Source organism: Leptopilina boulardi, unplaced genomic scaffold (genome assembly GCF_019393585.1).
Source record: "Leptopilina boulardi isolate dan_hultmark-lab unplaced genomic scaffold, ZJU_Lbou_2.1 LbouV2_224, whole genome shotgun sequence".
Classification (NCBI taxonomy): Eukaryota; Metazoa; Arthropoda; class Insecta; order Hymenoptera; family Figitidae; genus Leptopilina; species Leptopilina boulardi.
This window is the reverse complement of record NW_026137779.1, coordinates 2,239,237-2,256,718: the sequence shown is the minus strand read 5'-3', so window position 1 is coordinate 2,256,718 and position 17,482 is coordinate 2,239,237. Positions and strand designations below refer to the sequence as shown.

The 17,482-nt window shown below is 31.6% G+C and overlaps 1 protein-coding gene and 1 long non-coding RNA gene across 2 annotated transcripts in view; one reads left to right on the top strand and one right to left on the bottom strand.

Annotated features, from left to right (window-relative positions):
- The window catches only part of LOC127279870 (uncharacterized), a 574,826-nt gene that overhangs the window by 379,698 nt on the left and 177,646 nt on the right, over positions 1-17,482 (top strand). The gene's annotated exons all lie outside the window — the stretch shown is intronic.
- Positions 15,214-15,986, bottom strand: LOC127279878 (uncharacterized). Its single transcript, XR_007842729.1, has 2 exons — positions 15,709-15,986; positions 15,214-15,381 (listed from the first exon to the last, which is right to left on the bottom strand). It is a non-coding gene; the product is annotated as an uncharacterized LOC127279878 (long non-coding RNA).

Genomic DNA, 17,482 nt, shown 5'->3' with positions numbered 1-17,482 from the left:
CATGTTACAAGCAGGTTACGATAAACGTCAGCTCTGATCTCTGTAACAGATATGTAACAAATACATAACACTGTTACTATTGATTTATAACAGATATGTAACGATTATATAAATAAATTACAAATTTTTTAAATCCAGTAACAACATCTTGTATAACACATATGTAAGAAATATAGAACTTTGTTACAAAAAAATACAGTTAAAATTAATATAATAAATTAAGAGAGTGTCATATTTTATCTTAATTTGATGTTGATAATGTTAATAAAATAAAAAAAATCAGTAATCCTAACGCATTCTTGAAATTGTTTAAAAGGATGACTCCCGAGATTCGAGCTCTCGATCATCACTAGTGTACCTACACTGCAGGGCTCAACCGTACGGGGAGCTGCGCCTAGACGCGCTCGACCAAGGGAGACTATGAAGATTTTTTAGGAAATGTTCCTTGTAACAAACACATGAAATAGATAGGTTTATTATTTTGTAAAACCATCAAACAATTTTTCAGTTGTTTATTATTTATTACAATGAGTATATTAGCATATCATTTCTAAAATATTAATAATTTTTAACAATATAAATAATTTTTATTTGTTAATTCTTAAATATGTTAATTAAAATAAATGTACAAATTCTTAAATCTTTTAATTATTTTATTTTAGAATTTATTACCTTTTACTTTTTAATTTGAAAGAAAATAAATCTTTGCTTCAGTCAAGTGGACAGTACATATAAATTTCAATTTTCTCCAAAAAAGAAATTAAGTAAGAATGTTGATGCAGTAAAATTTTTTTAATTAACTAATATAATTTATATTACTCATAATAGTGATTTATATTTTTATTTAATATTTCCCAAGCCAATATTGAACCAATACTGGCATATGTTTGGGATGATAACGTTTATTAGTACTGGTCATTAGTAATGGCTTAGTACTGGCGTTCAGTACTGGTTCAATACTGAAATTTAGCAGTAATTATGTATTTTGCCAGTACAGGCAAAATTATAGTGACCAGTAATAAACCAGCACTGGTAGATATTCAAAATTCAGGGTTTTTTTTGCTTTTTACATTAATTGAGCAGCTGGATCGAAGAACCAACTCTTCGCTCAAACCGCACGCGCACATAGCATTAACTATTAATCATAATAAATTATTATAATAACTTTTAAGTTGTTAGGGGAAGGTGGGATAATGGGAGCTTTTAAACTTCAAGTACACAGAGACTTTGAATTTTGTGCAAATAACTCGGAAAACTTGAACAATTTTCTTGTATGTCATACGAAGACAAACGGTCACATTTCTGACAGATTTGTAGAAACTACAAGGGAAAATCAAGTTTTCGAGTTTTTTTTCTTAAATGGAAAATATTTCCGGAGGTCATAGTAAATGGCTTAAAATTTATTATTTAATTATGTTTTGTGATTTTATTGGAGATAAATATGTGTAGATTTGGATACATGAATAAAAATAGAGGTAATAATTAAATTTCTTTATGTTTTTCTTCTTTCTTCAAATTGTGACCTGTGAAAATTCTTTGGGGAAAATTGTGCCAGCCAGCAGAGTTTCGTTACCTTGATATGGCTTTTCTTATTTTCTTGATAATAAAACAAGATTCATTTATAAAATTCTATATTGTTGCATATTTAATTGCTACAAAACAATATTTGTGTTTTATTGTCTAAAATGTGTTATTATTAGATATTCTAATACTAAAGAAGCTGTAGGTCTTTTTTATGTCTTAAATATTTTGTAAAATGTTTATCTGTCGAGAACTATTGACAAAATAAGAAAAATATCTAAAAAAAATAAAAATTATATCATTTTATTGGAATTCCAGGGTGAAAATGCATTTTTTAGAAAGTATTTTTTTTTGCAAATTTCCTTTCTTTCTCTTAATTTCTCATTAATTATAATTAATGATAAATAACAAAAGGAGTAAAATATGACCGAAACAATATTTTATTATAAGGATAAGTCGGTTTTTTAGTCATTTACCTTAAAGGGCTCCAATTCCCCCACCTTCCCCTATTTTTACATTCTCATCAAATGAGAAGGTATTATAATTGGTCGAAAATTGACTTTTTCTATTTCCATGAAATCTTTACGTTTTGAGGTGCCCTGAGTCGAGAAATCATGGTCCGGCGAAAGTGTCTGTCTGTGTGTCTGTCTGTCTGTATGTATGTATGCATGTAGACACAAAATGTTGTTGACACAATAACTTTTGTAAATCGAAACAAATCGATTTGCAATTTTGCATACACAAAGTTAGTGTCAAAATACAGGTTAAGTTCGTTAGCCAGCCATTTTCATCAAAAAATGCAAAAACTGCAGGATTTTCAAAATTTCAATTTTTTCAAAAAAAAAAATTTTTCACTACACAGCTGTATAGTCCAGGAAAAAGAAAACAACTTTTTTAAATGAAATTTTTTGATTAAAATAAAATTGTAAAAGTTATAGTGGTGCAATTGTTTTCATGAAAAATTAAATTTTATTAATGGGGTGGAAAAATCAGTCCATAAAATAGACACATTCTCATCACAATATACTCAGAAAATATGATACAAGTGAATAAAATATCAATTTAGAAAAAAACCACTCTATATACATATTATTTATATTTTTTTACACAAAAATCAGACTTTCTGACTCAATTATCTTGTAATATATTCAGCTTGGCATAATGACCCCAGAGACTTTTTTCTTCAAAATTTTATTAGCTACAACTTTGTCATTAAACATTTTTCTCTATCTCTTTACGTTTTTAAGATTTTAATGAAAAAATCATTTATTTTTACATTCTCATCACATGAGAATGTATTATAATTGGTCGAAAATTGACTTTTCTATTTCTATGAAATCTTTACGTTTTGAGGTGCCCTAAATCGAAAAATCATGGTCCGGCAAAAGTATCTGTCTGTATGTATGTATGTTACAAATTGAGAAATGAATTTCGCAGTTCTCCACAAATCTCTGTGAGGGCATCTGTGGTAAGATAGTGCCACCGATCGTCCGGTCGTAATTAGGAGGGAAAAAGAATGAAAAATGCGGGAAAACTAACAGAATTGTTGAAAAAGGTGGGAAAAGACGGGGAGTTCTAGACGGACCTTCGACGGTGACACAATTGTGTCAAATTGTAATTTTTTGATATCACTCGATTTTTTTTTGTTTCTTGGAAAATATATACAAGTTTTTGTTTCCACTATTTTTTGTTGTTATATTTGTGTTATTTTGTCACACTGCATATTTTTACATTGTTGATTTTAACATTCTGGCGACCGTGACAGGACTGCAGTAAGTGAAAAATAGTGTTATAAGTGGATCTTTTTTAATTATCGAGTGTACACGTGTTTAGTGGCATTTTTTAAAATGGATGTTTGTAAAAAGTCTAGAACAATTAAAAGAAATTTTAATGATCTCTGTAAAAAAGCAAATTCAACGCATCTCGATAAGAAGATTGCTATGCATTTATTAGAGTCACGAATGAGTGAATTAGAGGAGGTGAGCTCCAAGTATGTGACGATGCTGTTCGAGGAGGACAGTACAGAAGAAGAAATCGAACAAGAAATTGAATCCAACGACGAATATCACCAGGAATTTCTAAAAGTGAAATAGAAATTTCCTTTCACGAAATTTCAAAAACTATTGGAATACATTCTAGAAAGGATAAAACAAATGTCGTAATTTTTTTTTTCTCTTAAAAGTTATGTTATCTTATAAAAAATTAGTTTATAAAATTTACCATATTCAAACGCGACGAAAGCGCGCGAAATCTCTCGTGACGTCACAGTTCACTATCATGTTATAAAGGTAATGCGTTTACCATGGAGGAAAACAATAATAATGTTCTTACAAATAAAACCGGCACATATAAATATTGTTTTGTGCCTGAATGCAAAAACACAAATATTAACAATCCTGCAAAAATATTTATATCTGTTCCAAAAGGTTCAGAAAGAAAAAAATGGATTAAAATTACTCGTCGTGCTCGAGAAACGTCTTTAAAATCAAGTTTTAATTTGCTGTGAAGATCATTTTAAAGTAAGTATTGTAATATATTAATTAGAAGTAATTATATAAAATAACCTTATATTTTATAAACATTTGCCATTATTCTGTATAAAATAGGTTTTGTAAAGTTATAATTATCTTTTAATAGGTTAAGTATCTATATGTGTCTACAAGTTGACAGTATATTTATTTATTATTGGATGAAAAGTTTTCTTTAAGAAACAACCATTAATTATTATTATCAATAATTATTTATTTATTAATAATATTTATAACCTTTGCTATTAAAATGTCTCAGATTTTGAGATTAAATTTCTTAGATTTTGTGGTTAGGTTCACAGAGAGTTTACTTATATATTTAATTTTATTATTAACAGTCGATATTTATGGTAATTATTTGATAGAAGAATATATCTAATAAAGCTCCATTTATTATACACATTCCATATTAATAGTGTAATATTATAATAAAATAAATATTTATAGTTTTTACGTTTTTATTTAGTTTATCTACCATATTTTTATAGGTGGAAGAAGATATCGAAAATTATACTCGGGTAAAATTAGACCCTGGAGTAAGAATATTTTTGAAAAAAGGCGTGCTGCCACGATTTTTTAGTTGTCAGAAAGACAGAAAACGTGCATTTCCAGATGTGACTCGCCCAGGGGCAAAAAAATTGAAAAAATACGAATCTTGGAAGATATAGAACAAGAACAAAATCAACAGTCTAATAATGATAATGCCAATAATGATAATGAACTTTCAACAATTACAGTTAATGAAAATGAAGCATTGCCCGTCAATGATACGAATTCTGCAACTGAACCCGTTGGTGACAGAAATCTTTCTTTCGAGTTACCCTCAAAAACTGTGAAAGATGTCGGTGTTCAAGTTTGCATTAAGATTAAATCGCATTATCGTAGCACTGGTATAAATTTCAATCTTTATGAAAACAACTCAGAAAGGAAAAATGTAGCCTGTTCACCAATAAAACCAATAAATAGGTTTTCGAGAAACATCATGATCAACAAAACAAATTCGAAGACGTCTAATTCACCAATCAAAAGTAATGATGGATTGCTTAGTTCAGAAAAATTTATACCCAGCACCCAAAGCAGTGACGAAACTTCTGCAGAAAAAATTCATCTCGTGCATAAGCAGCCTGCAGAAATGCGAATCAGTCGCATTTTAAAAAAACCTAAAAGTTACATTGGTGTGAACGAGGATGCTTTTTTTATCATCCGCATATTGTCGGAGGAATCAAAATTAAAATTTGAAAATATATGTTTAACACTTGAAAAAATAAAGCTTGATCTACCTTTTAATATTTTAGCTGACGAATATGGAATAAGTGTAGGTAATGCAAATACTATTTACAGAAAAACTGTTCCTGTTTTAGCTCATTTTTTAAAAAATTTTGTTTCTTGGCCGTCCAGTGAAACAATTAAAGCATCGTTACCATTGGCTTTTCGTGCTAGGTATAAAAATGTACAATCAATTATTGACTGTTTTGAAATACAAATGCAAAAGCCAACTAATGCCCTACATCAAGCCCTTACTTGGTCAGATTATAAAAAATGTAACACTGTTAAATATTTGATCTCATCTACGCCTGATGGAGCAGCAAATTATATTTCGCAAGGTTTTGGTGGAAGAGCTTCTGATCGTGTCATAGTTGAAAAAAGCGATTATCTTGAAAAATTACCACTTGACTGTACTGTTATGGCTGATCGAGGTTTCAAGCATATCGAACCTTTGCTAACGCAAAAAAATTGTACTCTTGTCAGACCCCCAAGTGTTTCTAGCAACAGTAAACCAACTAAGCTTGAAGTGATGGAAACGAAACGTATTGCAAGTTTAAGAATTCACATAGAACGTGTAATAAAAAGATATAGAGAATTTGCTTTATTGAAACCACACGCAACAGTCCCCATTCAATCATTAAATTTAATTGATGACGTTATTATCATTGCCTCTGCTTTAATAAATTAACAAACTCCTGTAATTGCTCAATTATGATAAAACAAAATACATGTAAAATAAATTTCGTTAATTATAAAACAACTGAAAAATATACAAATAAAATGACAAAGCTTTAATACTGTAATTTTTATTTTTACAAAGTATATTAATTCCTTTTACAAAGCTATTAAAGAGCAGCGTTATACAAAGTAGGAAAAATATTTTTCTTCCAAAAATCCATACTTTTTTCTAAAAGGTCCATTATGAATAATTCATCAAACTGTAAACTAACCATGGTAAAATTTTTAGTAACTTCAAAGTCATGGTGAGCAACGCAAAAGAAACCTCGTTTTTCCCAGTTACAAACATTTGTTAATATAATTTTTTTTAGCTTTCGCTGTTGTAGGACACTTTATTTCTACTACAAAATCTGGTCCTAAAGCGTCAGGAGAAGCTCCAACTATTGGAAAATTCTTATTTAAAAAAAATCCACAATTTTCAATTTTAATATCTTTCATCCAATATTTTAATTCAGCAAGAACTTCTTTCTCAAGTTCTCGTCCTCTTTTCATTGCTGCAGTGTCTTTGATTTTCGAAGCGCCTATTATTTGTTCAACCAAAACGCCTCGTTCGGTTTTTCAGTGTGCAATTTCGTAGATTTTAGATGCTGTTATACGACCATATCGCAGTTCTTTCCATAATTTTGATTCCGCCTGTTGTTTTGTTTCTGCTGCTATTTTTTCACAAACATAAATTGACAAAAATTGTTCAGAGAAAATTAAAAAATCATTAACGTCAACACTTCCAGCTTTAATAAATTGTAACAAAATTTGATGTAAAGAAACATCGAACAAACTTGGATTTAACAAAATACAGTGTCGAGATATTTGAAAGTTGTTCTGCTTTGATTGAATTTCATCAATGACACGTTCGAAAAAAGTATCACTAGATGGCAAGTTTGGTTTTGTCTTTGGATTATTAATTTCTCTAATTAACATATATTTTATATTCGATCCAACTTGAGATAATATTGATTTTTTCCAGTAACAGACTGTGGCAGTGGGTTCAGGTTCCTCACTCCGACGATGTAACCACATTAAAAATGCTATTGCATGCTTGCAACCACTTACAACAAGTATTATAATATATAATTCGGATATTAATTTTTAGACATAATTTTATAAAATTTATTATGATATATTAATATTTAATAAAATTTATAATATATCAATGCATATAAAATTTTTAATACCTGTTGACGCTGCACAGTCTTGACAAGTAATTTTTTTAATTTCATCGTCTTTTTCATCGACGGTACAAATCACGATGTAGGGTTTACTCCCAACTCTGTGTTCTGGACATATCCTGGCTTTAACAGTGCATAAATATCCTTCTCGTCTTACTTCAACATATCCAACAGCTTTGTCTCCATATTCTTCTTGTTTTGATCTTTATAATAATATAAATATTCATCTTATAAGATTATATATAATAAAAATATAAAATAAACTTATTATAGGTTAGGATTTTCTTGCTTATCCTTTTATTTATTTATTTAATTTATTTTGAATATGTCACTTTATTTATATAATAAATATAAATGCAAAGAGAGAAAATAGTTTTGACATTATGTTATAGGTTATGATACTCTCATTTGCGGTTGTATTTATTTTAAATATGTTTTGACACATTATTTATTGCAAAAAGAATGTAAGTACAAATACAAGAAATTATTTTTAAAAATAATTTTAATAAAATTTATACTTATCTTTTGAAATTTATAATATATGCATATTTATAATATATACTGACCTGTCAACTTTTACACCAGATGATTCTGCTGCATTAAAGTATTCCGAATTCGCAAAGAATTCTCTTACCATATCCACTGTAACTTTTGGCAAATTATCAGATTGAGCTTTAAAAAACCCGGTACTTATTACATTTGTCATTTTATAATAAAATATTTATCAAAAACAAGATGTTTTCACGTTAATCCATGTTAATACATTCGATTTCACTGAGTAAACATGAATTGTGACGTCATACGCAGTTCAACCAATCAAAGACCGTTTACTATGTTATTGTTAAAATCATGACTTTTTATTGAAAATTACATATTAAAAACTTTTTTAATAACAATTATTTTTGTGCACTTCGGATTTTATTACCATTAACTTTCATTTGCAAAAAGAAAAACAATAAAAAAATTTTTTTTGAAAGGGTCTATTCACTTATAACGAATTATCGACGGAACAAACTGGTGTTACTTCTGATCAATCAAGTGAGAGGACCGTTGAAGTTACACGTATAGAAAAACCTTTTAAGAAACCAACGCTTTAAATTCCAAAATTTAGTGGTAGCGTTGGAGATTGGTTGCAGGTTTGGTCTCATTTTAAAAAAGTGCACAAGGACAATACAGTTTCCACAGAGGACAAATTAGTGTATCTCAAACAATCCGTCGAGAAGGGATCGAAAGCTGATAACGTCGTGTCTGGATATCCAACCAGTTCTGAAAATTATAAGAAAGCATTGGAGAGTCTCAAGAATCGTTTTGATCGTGACGATCTTCTAGACGAGTATTACACTCGTGAACTGTTGAATTTGGTATTACAGAATGCGTCGTCTCACCGAACAAAAGTACCCGTAGCAAAAATTTATGATAAAATTTCAGCACTTATACGTGCTTTGGAGTCCCTAGGCGTTACCACAGATAAATGCGCCACGATGTTATATCCATTGCATTGGTTGAATCGTCCCTTCCAGAGGAGATCTTGAGGACTTGGCAACGTTCAGTTTCAATTAACCTAGGTGCGCAAACTCAAGAATCACAAACGGGAGAACGTTTGACGAAATTACTCGATTTTCTACGATCAGAAGTGGAGAACGAGGAGAGGATTCATATGGCAGTAAATGGGTTTGGTGTCTTCGGAGAGGGGGGTAAGAAGGAAAGGGCCAAGGGGAACAAGGAAACATCGTGGACAATGAGGGAACAAGCTAGTGCTAGTGTACTTCTAATTAGTGAAAATAAACAAAAGAAATATGTATGTGTATTTTGTAGTGGAGATCACGATAATTCAGAGTGTGAGAAGGTGAAGAAGATGTCTTACGAGGATAGAAAAATTGTTATTGGTAAGAATAGATGTTGTTTTAAATGTTTAAAACGCGGACATTGCGTAAAATATTGTAAAGTGAAGATCGTATGTTCTGTTTGTGGTAAACGTCATTCGGGTCTTTTATGTTATTTTAATAATAGTAATAATAATGTTTCGATATCTGATCAATTAGCTACTTCCACTAATAATAAAATTAAAGAGCAGAATTTAGCAAATTTTTGCAGTTTGCCGGAAGTTTATTTGCAGACTTTACGTGTGGTTTTATATTCAGAAAATAAAGAAAAATTAGATCGGGCAATTATTGATACTGGGTCTCAGAGATCGTATATTACTTCTCAAGTCGCTAAATTTTTGGAATATGAATCCATAGGCAAAAAGGAAATAGTACATTCTCTATTTGGTGGGGAAAAAACGAAATGTGAGTTTCATGATATTTATTTAGCTAGAGTAAAATGTTGTAATGGAAATTTTGCATGTCATTTTCAAGTAATGAATCAGGACGTGATTTGTCATGATATTCCCAGTGTTAAACAAAAAGATTGGATATTAGAGTTAAAGAAAAAAGGTATTCAGTTATGTGATTACGACTCGAATTCGCGAAGATCGGACGAATCTATTGACTTGCTTATCGGCGCTGATATAGTGGGAAAATTAATGACAGGCGGGAAATACGATTGCTCTAACGGGTTAACACTTTTTGAATCACGACTAGGTTGGACTGTAATGGGCAGAGTACCAGAAAATAAACGAAATGATGTTGCTATGACTATGTTTCAATGTTTGTTAACGAAGCAAAGGTCTCTGCCCATTGGAGTTTGGACACAATTGGCATTAGAGATCCTATCGAGAAATTAGATCGTTTAGAAAAAGAGAAACGTGTGAAAGAAAATTTTTTAAATACTGTTGTGTTAAAAGAAAATAATCGTTATACTGTATGTTTACCCTGGACTGAAGATCATGCGCCAGTGTTTTCAAATTTTAATGTTGCGAAAGTAAGACTTAATAATTTGGAAAGAAAGCTAAGGGCGGATGGTTTTTTCGAAGATTACGATAAAGTTATTCATGAATGGCTTGACGAAGACATTGTCGAAATAGTACCTGACGGTGAGGTGGATGGTGAAGCTCATTATTTGCCTCATCGTCATATAGTTAAATTGAATAATACGACAGTAATTCGTCCTGTTTTTGATGCATCGGCTAGTGAAAAGGGGCAGCCCTCCCTAAATCAGTGTCTAGAAAAAGGGCCAAATTTGATAGAGTTGATCCCGACTTCCTTACTTCGTTTGAGAGAGAACGAAATAGCCGTCATAGCAGACATACGAAAAGCCTTTTTACAAATTGAAATAAATAAAAGAGATCGAGATTTTTTGCGTTTTTTATGGTACGAAAAGGGAGAAATTCGAATTTTTCGACATAAACGAGTTGTCTTTGGATTAACTTGTAGTCCATTTTTGTTGGGGGCTGTTTTGGAACTCCATTTGTCAAATACTTTAAGAGCATTATCAGAAAATTTTTTTGAAGGCCGTTGGACAGAAACAACAATTATCAAATAAAAAAACTCATTTTACGTGGATAATTGTACGACAAGTGTTGATTCGAAAGAAGAATTAGATACTTTTGTAAGGGAGTCTAAGGAGATTTTGAATGAGGGAAGTTTTGATTTAAGGAACTGGGAATATACTAATGATAACGCCGGAAAAGATTGCACAATGGTCCTGCGCATATTGTATAACAAAATACGCGATACTATTTCTATAAATCCGAATGTTTTAAAAATTGAGATTGAGAAAGTCGTGACTAAACGAATAATTTTATCCACAGCAAATAGAGTATTCGATCCTATGGGTTTAGTTTTCCCAGTGACTTTATTTCCAAAATTGCTATTAAAAAAGATATGGAAATTAAAAATGGATTGGGATGTACCCGTAGATCCTGCAATTAACGATGAATTTTTTAAATGGATAAGAGAATTATATTATTTGGGTCATGTTGAAATTCCGAGAAAATTTGAAAGGGGTAATTTATCAATACACACGTTTTGCGATGCAAGTAAGCTTGCTTATGCAGCTGTAGTATTTTTGAGAAGAGAGAGATTGGAGGGTACAGAATTGAGATTTGTGAGTTGTAAAACAAGAATTGCACCAGAAAAATGTACGATCCCTCGACTAGAACTCCTAGCGGCCAATATCGGAAGTCGTTTGAAAAATGATATTGTTAATTCGTTGTCTTGGAAGAATGTGCCAGTTACTTTTTGGTCAGATGCAACTACGGTGTTGGCATGTGGAGACATGTGCCGGGAGAAATGAACCCCGCGGACCTCCCTTCACGAGGTTGTAGTGCGAAACAATTTCTCGATTCTCGGTGGTGGAGGAGCCTGCGTGGCTTCGCAATGGTGAGGAAAGTTGACCACAAGAAAAATGTAATATTGACGAATGCGAAGTAGAGACAGAGTTGAAGAGAACGACACAGGTCTCGATGGTCACGTTAAATGAAAAACAAAACACAAATTTAGTTGGCAGGTTTTCGTCTTACAGCAAATTGATAAGATTTTTTGCAATTATGTACCGATTTAAAAATTTTAAGCTGGGGATTGGGAGTAGAATGGGGAAGCAGATTACATGTAAAGAGTTAAAAGAAATCGAGTTAAAATTTCTGAGAACATTACAGTCGCAAATGTTTTTATCCAAGAATGATCCAAAATTAACGAATTTGCAAGTTTTGCTTCATACAGATGGTTTGATTCGGTTAAGAACAAAAATTATTGAACGTAAGGATAGTTTTCCCTTTTTATTCCCAATTCTGCTAGACGAAAAACATGAAATAGTAAAGTTGCTTATTAGAGAGACTCACGAAAAAATGTATCACGCGGGAGTACAAACTGTAATGTGTCAACTAAGAGAAAAATATTGGATTCTGTCTATGAGAAGAACGATTTAGTCAGTTATATCTGGGTGTGTGCGTTGTAGGAGATTTAATTCAAAACATGTTCAAGCAGCTCCAGCTCCTTTGCCAAATGATCGGGTTAGAGACGCAAATATTTTTGAAATTATAGGTGTCGATTTTGCAGGTCCTTTAATTTTAAGAGGACAGCAGAAGGGCTGGATATGTTTGCTTACCTGCGCGGTGTATCGAGCGATTTACCTAGAACTAGTGACTTCGTTGTCAACACAGACTATTTTAGAGTGTTTTCGACGTTTTATCAGTCGTCGAGGAAGACCATCTGTTATATACAGCGATAACGGGCTGAATTTTGTTGGTGCGAACAATGCATTTAAGTCATTAAATTGGAATTGTATAAATGGTTATTGTTCTGCTAGACAGATTGAGTAGCGTTTCCATCCCTCATCAGCCCCCTGGTGGAGAGGATGGTGGGAGCGATTAATAGGTATGCTTAAAGGTCTTTTACGTAGAGTTTTGGGAAAGTCTTGTCTTTATTTCGAGGAAATGTCTACCGTACTGTGCGACTGTGAGTCTGTGTTGAATTCAAGACCTTTGACTTATGTTTCGGAGTTAGCTGACGACTTGAAACCGTTGACTCCATCGATGTTTTTACACGAGATTAAAGAGACAGAAACACCAGACGTTGATGTTGTGAATAGAATTAAATTAACAAATCGATACAAATATAAACAAGAAATTATAGAACACTTGAGGAGACGTTTTCGTAATGAGTATTTGAGTCAGCTGATTTCGAGATGTGATGCGGGGAACTGTGGTAACGTTCAGGTTGGTGATGTCGTTATTATAGGTGACGATAATTGCAAGCGCATCGATTGGCCGCTGGGAAAAATTGACAAGTTATTTGTGAGTAAGGACGGTAATGTGCGAGTTGTATCGTTAAAAACAAAAGATGGTAGATTGAAATGACCGATTCAACGAATATACCCCTTAGAAGTGTCTCAAACTGAATGTAATGACTTGAGAAATAAGGTTGTTGATGTTTCAAATGATGTAATTCAAGAAATGAATGTTTCTGACGAAGTTATGAAAACGGATGTAGAAAGTATGCGGATGAATGACAAAGATAAAATAATAAAGAAAACTATTACACGAAGTGGACGTATTGTGAGGAAATCGAGTTATTTCCAAGGTTGATATTTATTATTGTGAAAGCAAAGGATTGAGCAAAGCAAGCAAGCAAGCAAAGCAAAGCAAAATATATTGAGAGAAAACGTGATTGCATGTAGTCGAGCCTGGAAACGATTAGTTTTTTCGGATAGGTTTATTTAACGCATTTTTTGTACCTTTTTTTCTTTTATAAGATTTGAAATTTATTTGATAATATTTAAAAAAAATTATTTGAGGTAAAACCTCAAGGTGGGAGGATGTTACAAATTGAGAAATGAATTTCGCGGTTCTCCATAAGCCTCTGTGAGGGCATCTGTGGTAAGATAGCGCCACCGATCGTCCGGTCGTAATTAGGAGGGAAAAAGAATGAAAAATGGGGGAAAACTAACAGAATTGTTGAAAAAGGTGGGAAAAGACGGGGAGTTCTAGACGGACCTTCGACGGTGGCACAAGAGTGTCAAATTGTAATTTTTTGATATCACTCGATTTGTTTTTGTTTCTTCGAAAATATATACAAGTTTTTGTTTCCACTATTTTTTGTTGTTTTATTTGTGTTATTTTGTCACACTGCATATTTTTACATTGTTGATTTTAACAATGTATGTATGTAGACACAAAATGTTGTTGACAATAACTTTTGTAAATCGAAACAAATCGATTTGCAATTTTGCATACACAAAGTTAGTGTCAAAATACAGGTTAAGTTCGTTAGCCAGCCATTTTCATCAAAAAATGCAAAAACTGCAGGATTTTCAAAATTTCAATTTTTTCAAAAAAAAAAATTTTTCACTACACAGTTTTATAGTCCAGGAAAAAGAAAACAACTTTTTTAAATGAAATTTTTTGATTAAAATAAAATTGTAAAAGTTAGAGTGGTTTAATTGTTTTCATGAAAAATTAAATTTTATTAATGGGGTGGAAAAATCAGTCCATAAAATAGACATCACATGAGAAGGTATTATAATTGGTCGAAAATTGACCTGTACATGTTCATGTACTTTGTTCCAATTCTTTTTACAGGTTCGTTTTCTGCTCTTGTACAAGATCACGCGAATGTGCAAGTACTTGAACTTGAACAAGAAAATGTACATGATCTGGTACAAGATTTTTCAACTGGGAATAGTATATAACCCTTACTTTTATGTATAACAAGTTTGAAGTAAATAAAATAAATTGTTTAATTAAAAAAAATATTTGACAAATATAGTGGAGATGTGATACTATCCCCTTAAATGTATTCGTTCGCTCAAATGTTTCATATATTTGAAAAATCCAAATACTCAAAAACACTTCTAATTCTGCATCATACATTCGAGCGTGAAACGCGAGTGCCATGATGAGAATGTTGTCCTTAAAGTCAAAGAACTTTAAGAAAATTAATCCTATATAATAATAATATAATTACACTGTGTGACAGCACAAAAAAACTTCGTATCGGACCTATTGGAGGTTGTAGGTCTCAAAAAACTGAAAAAAATGGTATATTTTAAATTGTCGAAACACCCGAAAATTTTCATTTTAGAGCCAAAAAACCATTTTTTCGTATGTTCAGGTATAAAAAACCTCGTAAAATGTTTATTTCTGGACCGATTTCAAAAATTTTTTTTCCCTTTTAAAGCTGGAAAACAGAGCTTTCTAACCAACCTAGAGTTTTTTTGTTAATATTAATATTTATGAAAGAAAATTGCCATAAATGTTTGAAAATTAGCGTTTTTTTTAGCAATTTTTCCACTTTAACGGTTATTTTAGGCTCGAATTTTATTTTAAACATATTTTCTCTGTCCATGATGTTAAAGAGTATTAAATTCTGCGTTCAACGAGACCTAGTAGATTAAAATTCATAAAAAATTAATTGATTTACTCTAGTTTTTCTCTTTGCAAGCATATTGCGATATATAATATTAAATGAAATTTAAATTATACCAAGTTTAAAACTGCTTGTTCAATCTTTTTCTTCTTAAAGTAGAATCGTTCTTCTGTCGTTTAAGGGGGGAACACCAGTTGTAACTCAAAAAATAATGCTTTTTACAAGAATATTTTCCAAAAGAACAATGAATCTTTTTAAAGAATACTATTTATTAGTTAAAAGTACATGTAAAAAGCTGTAATTTAAAAGAAAAAAAAAATTTTTTTAACAAAAACTTTTGGAGATATGAGCCATTGAAGTGGCGCCTTAAGAAAAAAGGCGAATTGCGGTGACCAGCATTCTGCAAGTATACTTCGTCTGAAATACAAAAATGAAATTGATTTACATTTATTATAAGATTATCTAGTTCGTGATCGAAGGATTTAAAAAAAAAAAAAAATTTGACAAATTGTCGACCTGTCAAAGTCAAAAGTATGATTTTCGTTAAAAAAATACGGTCGATTTTCAGCTATATAAAAAAAAGTTTTGCATAAAAAAAAAATCCTTCGATCACGAACTAGACTTATATGTGTAAATGAAGCACACTAAATTTTAAATAAATCGGTTTAATGGTATTCGAGTAATCGTGGTCACCGACTTGGAAAATGTCATTTTGAGAAAAACGCATTCAAAGTTTCAACTTACTTTTTTTTGTTCAGGAGAAATTTTGTTTCCAAGTTACAAAGAGTCATCGATTCCTGGACCATATAATAACTCTTCCGCAGTGGTTGCCGTTTCTAAATCATAGGAAAAGGCCATGTGTCGTTAGGGTCAGGTATGGCTGGCCACCTTGTATGAAGCCACGGGACGCGCCGCTGCAGTGTTCTGTATATCTCATTTATTTTTCACCGGATCAACTTTGAAATTTACAGACACATTTCTAAATATGTATACTTTAAGAAAATGCACAAAAAAAAATTCGATTTTTCGAAAGTTACAACTGGTGTTCCCCCCTTAAGCGACCAACAATATTCTGCAAGCATGTGGACTGTGCTTTTTTCTTGAAACCTTTTCTCAATCAACTCTATTTCTTGATGAAATCTTTCACCCTGCTCGTCGCTCATTTGTCCAAGATTTTCAGGGAAAAAATCCAAATGGGAGTGCAAAGAGTGAATTTTTATAGACATGTTGCAGCCCATCACGGAATAAGATCTCAAAAATTCTTCGATGACATTAACGTAATCAGGACTTTTGTAGTTTCCAAGAAAATTGTGGCACAAGGAAATAAAACTTTCCCAAGCTCGTTTTTCCACGGCATTAAGTTTCGTTGGGAAAGTACTAACTTTCATCATTTTTCTGATTTGAGGGCCAACGAATATACCTAAAAATTTTGTTTAATACTTTTTTCTTGGGGTTTCAAATTAAATATTTTATATGATGAATATCCAATAATTTTCATAAAAATAATTTATTAAAATTTTTTTTGAAGGTATACCTTCTTTGATTTTAGCATCGCTTAACTTGGGAAAAATGGTTTTGAGATATTGAAACGCTTCGCTGTCGACTAAAAGACGTTTGACGAATTGCTTCATGTACCCAAGCTGCAAATGCAATGAAGGCAAAATCATTTTTTCTGGTTTGATTAAAGGAACATTGAGAACGTTTTTCTTCCCAATTTGGAATGATGTTCGAGATGGCCAAACAGTTCTTTCATACTTATTCTTTGCCCGACTATCCCATTCGCAAATGTAACATGGGTACTTAGTGTACCCACCTTTCATTCCAAACGAAATCGTCAGTACTTTTAAATCAGCAACTATTTGCCATTGATGCACCGCGTAATTAATGGAACGAAGAATTTTATCCATTGTAGCGTAAGTCTCCTTCATTTTTGTCGAATAAGCTAAGGGAACTGATGGTAATTTATTTTCGTTGTGTAACAGCACAACTTTAAGACCTATAAAATATAAAGAATCTTCTTGTTTGTGATATGGTTGATGGTCCCATGTCATCGGAGTCGTAAATGAAAAAGGTGTATTTATATTTTTCGATTTACATCGCTTTAATGTTGAAGAACACGTTGAACAAATAAATTCTGGCTCATACCAGCAACTAGTGGTGTAGGAGCGATGAAAAATTTTATTATATTCTTCAACTAATGTTTTGTTATTTTCGAAATTCAATTGATGCTTTCTATCAACAAATAAACCGCAAATGTAACAAAACTTATTTCGATTTTCACAATTCATATTTTACAACGCTGTTTTTTTGCAACTGTCAGGCGAATGAAGTTACCTTATCAACGTTTTTTTCAAAACATTGAATTGAGGTTCAAAAAAACTTGAACGTACGAATAAGTCAAATCACAGAAATTGATGGAAACTTTTGTTTCATTTGCATTTTAATTGTTAATAAGATAAATGGACAAATTCTAATATACTAAGGGAGTGGTTGCGAAATGCAAGAAATTTTGTAATTG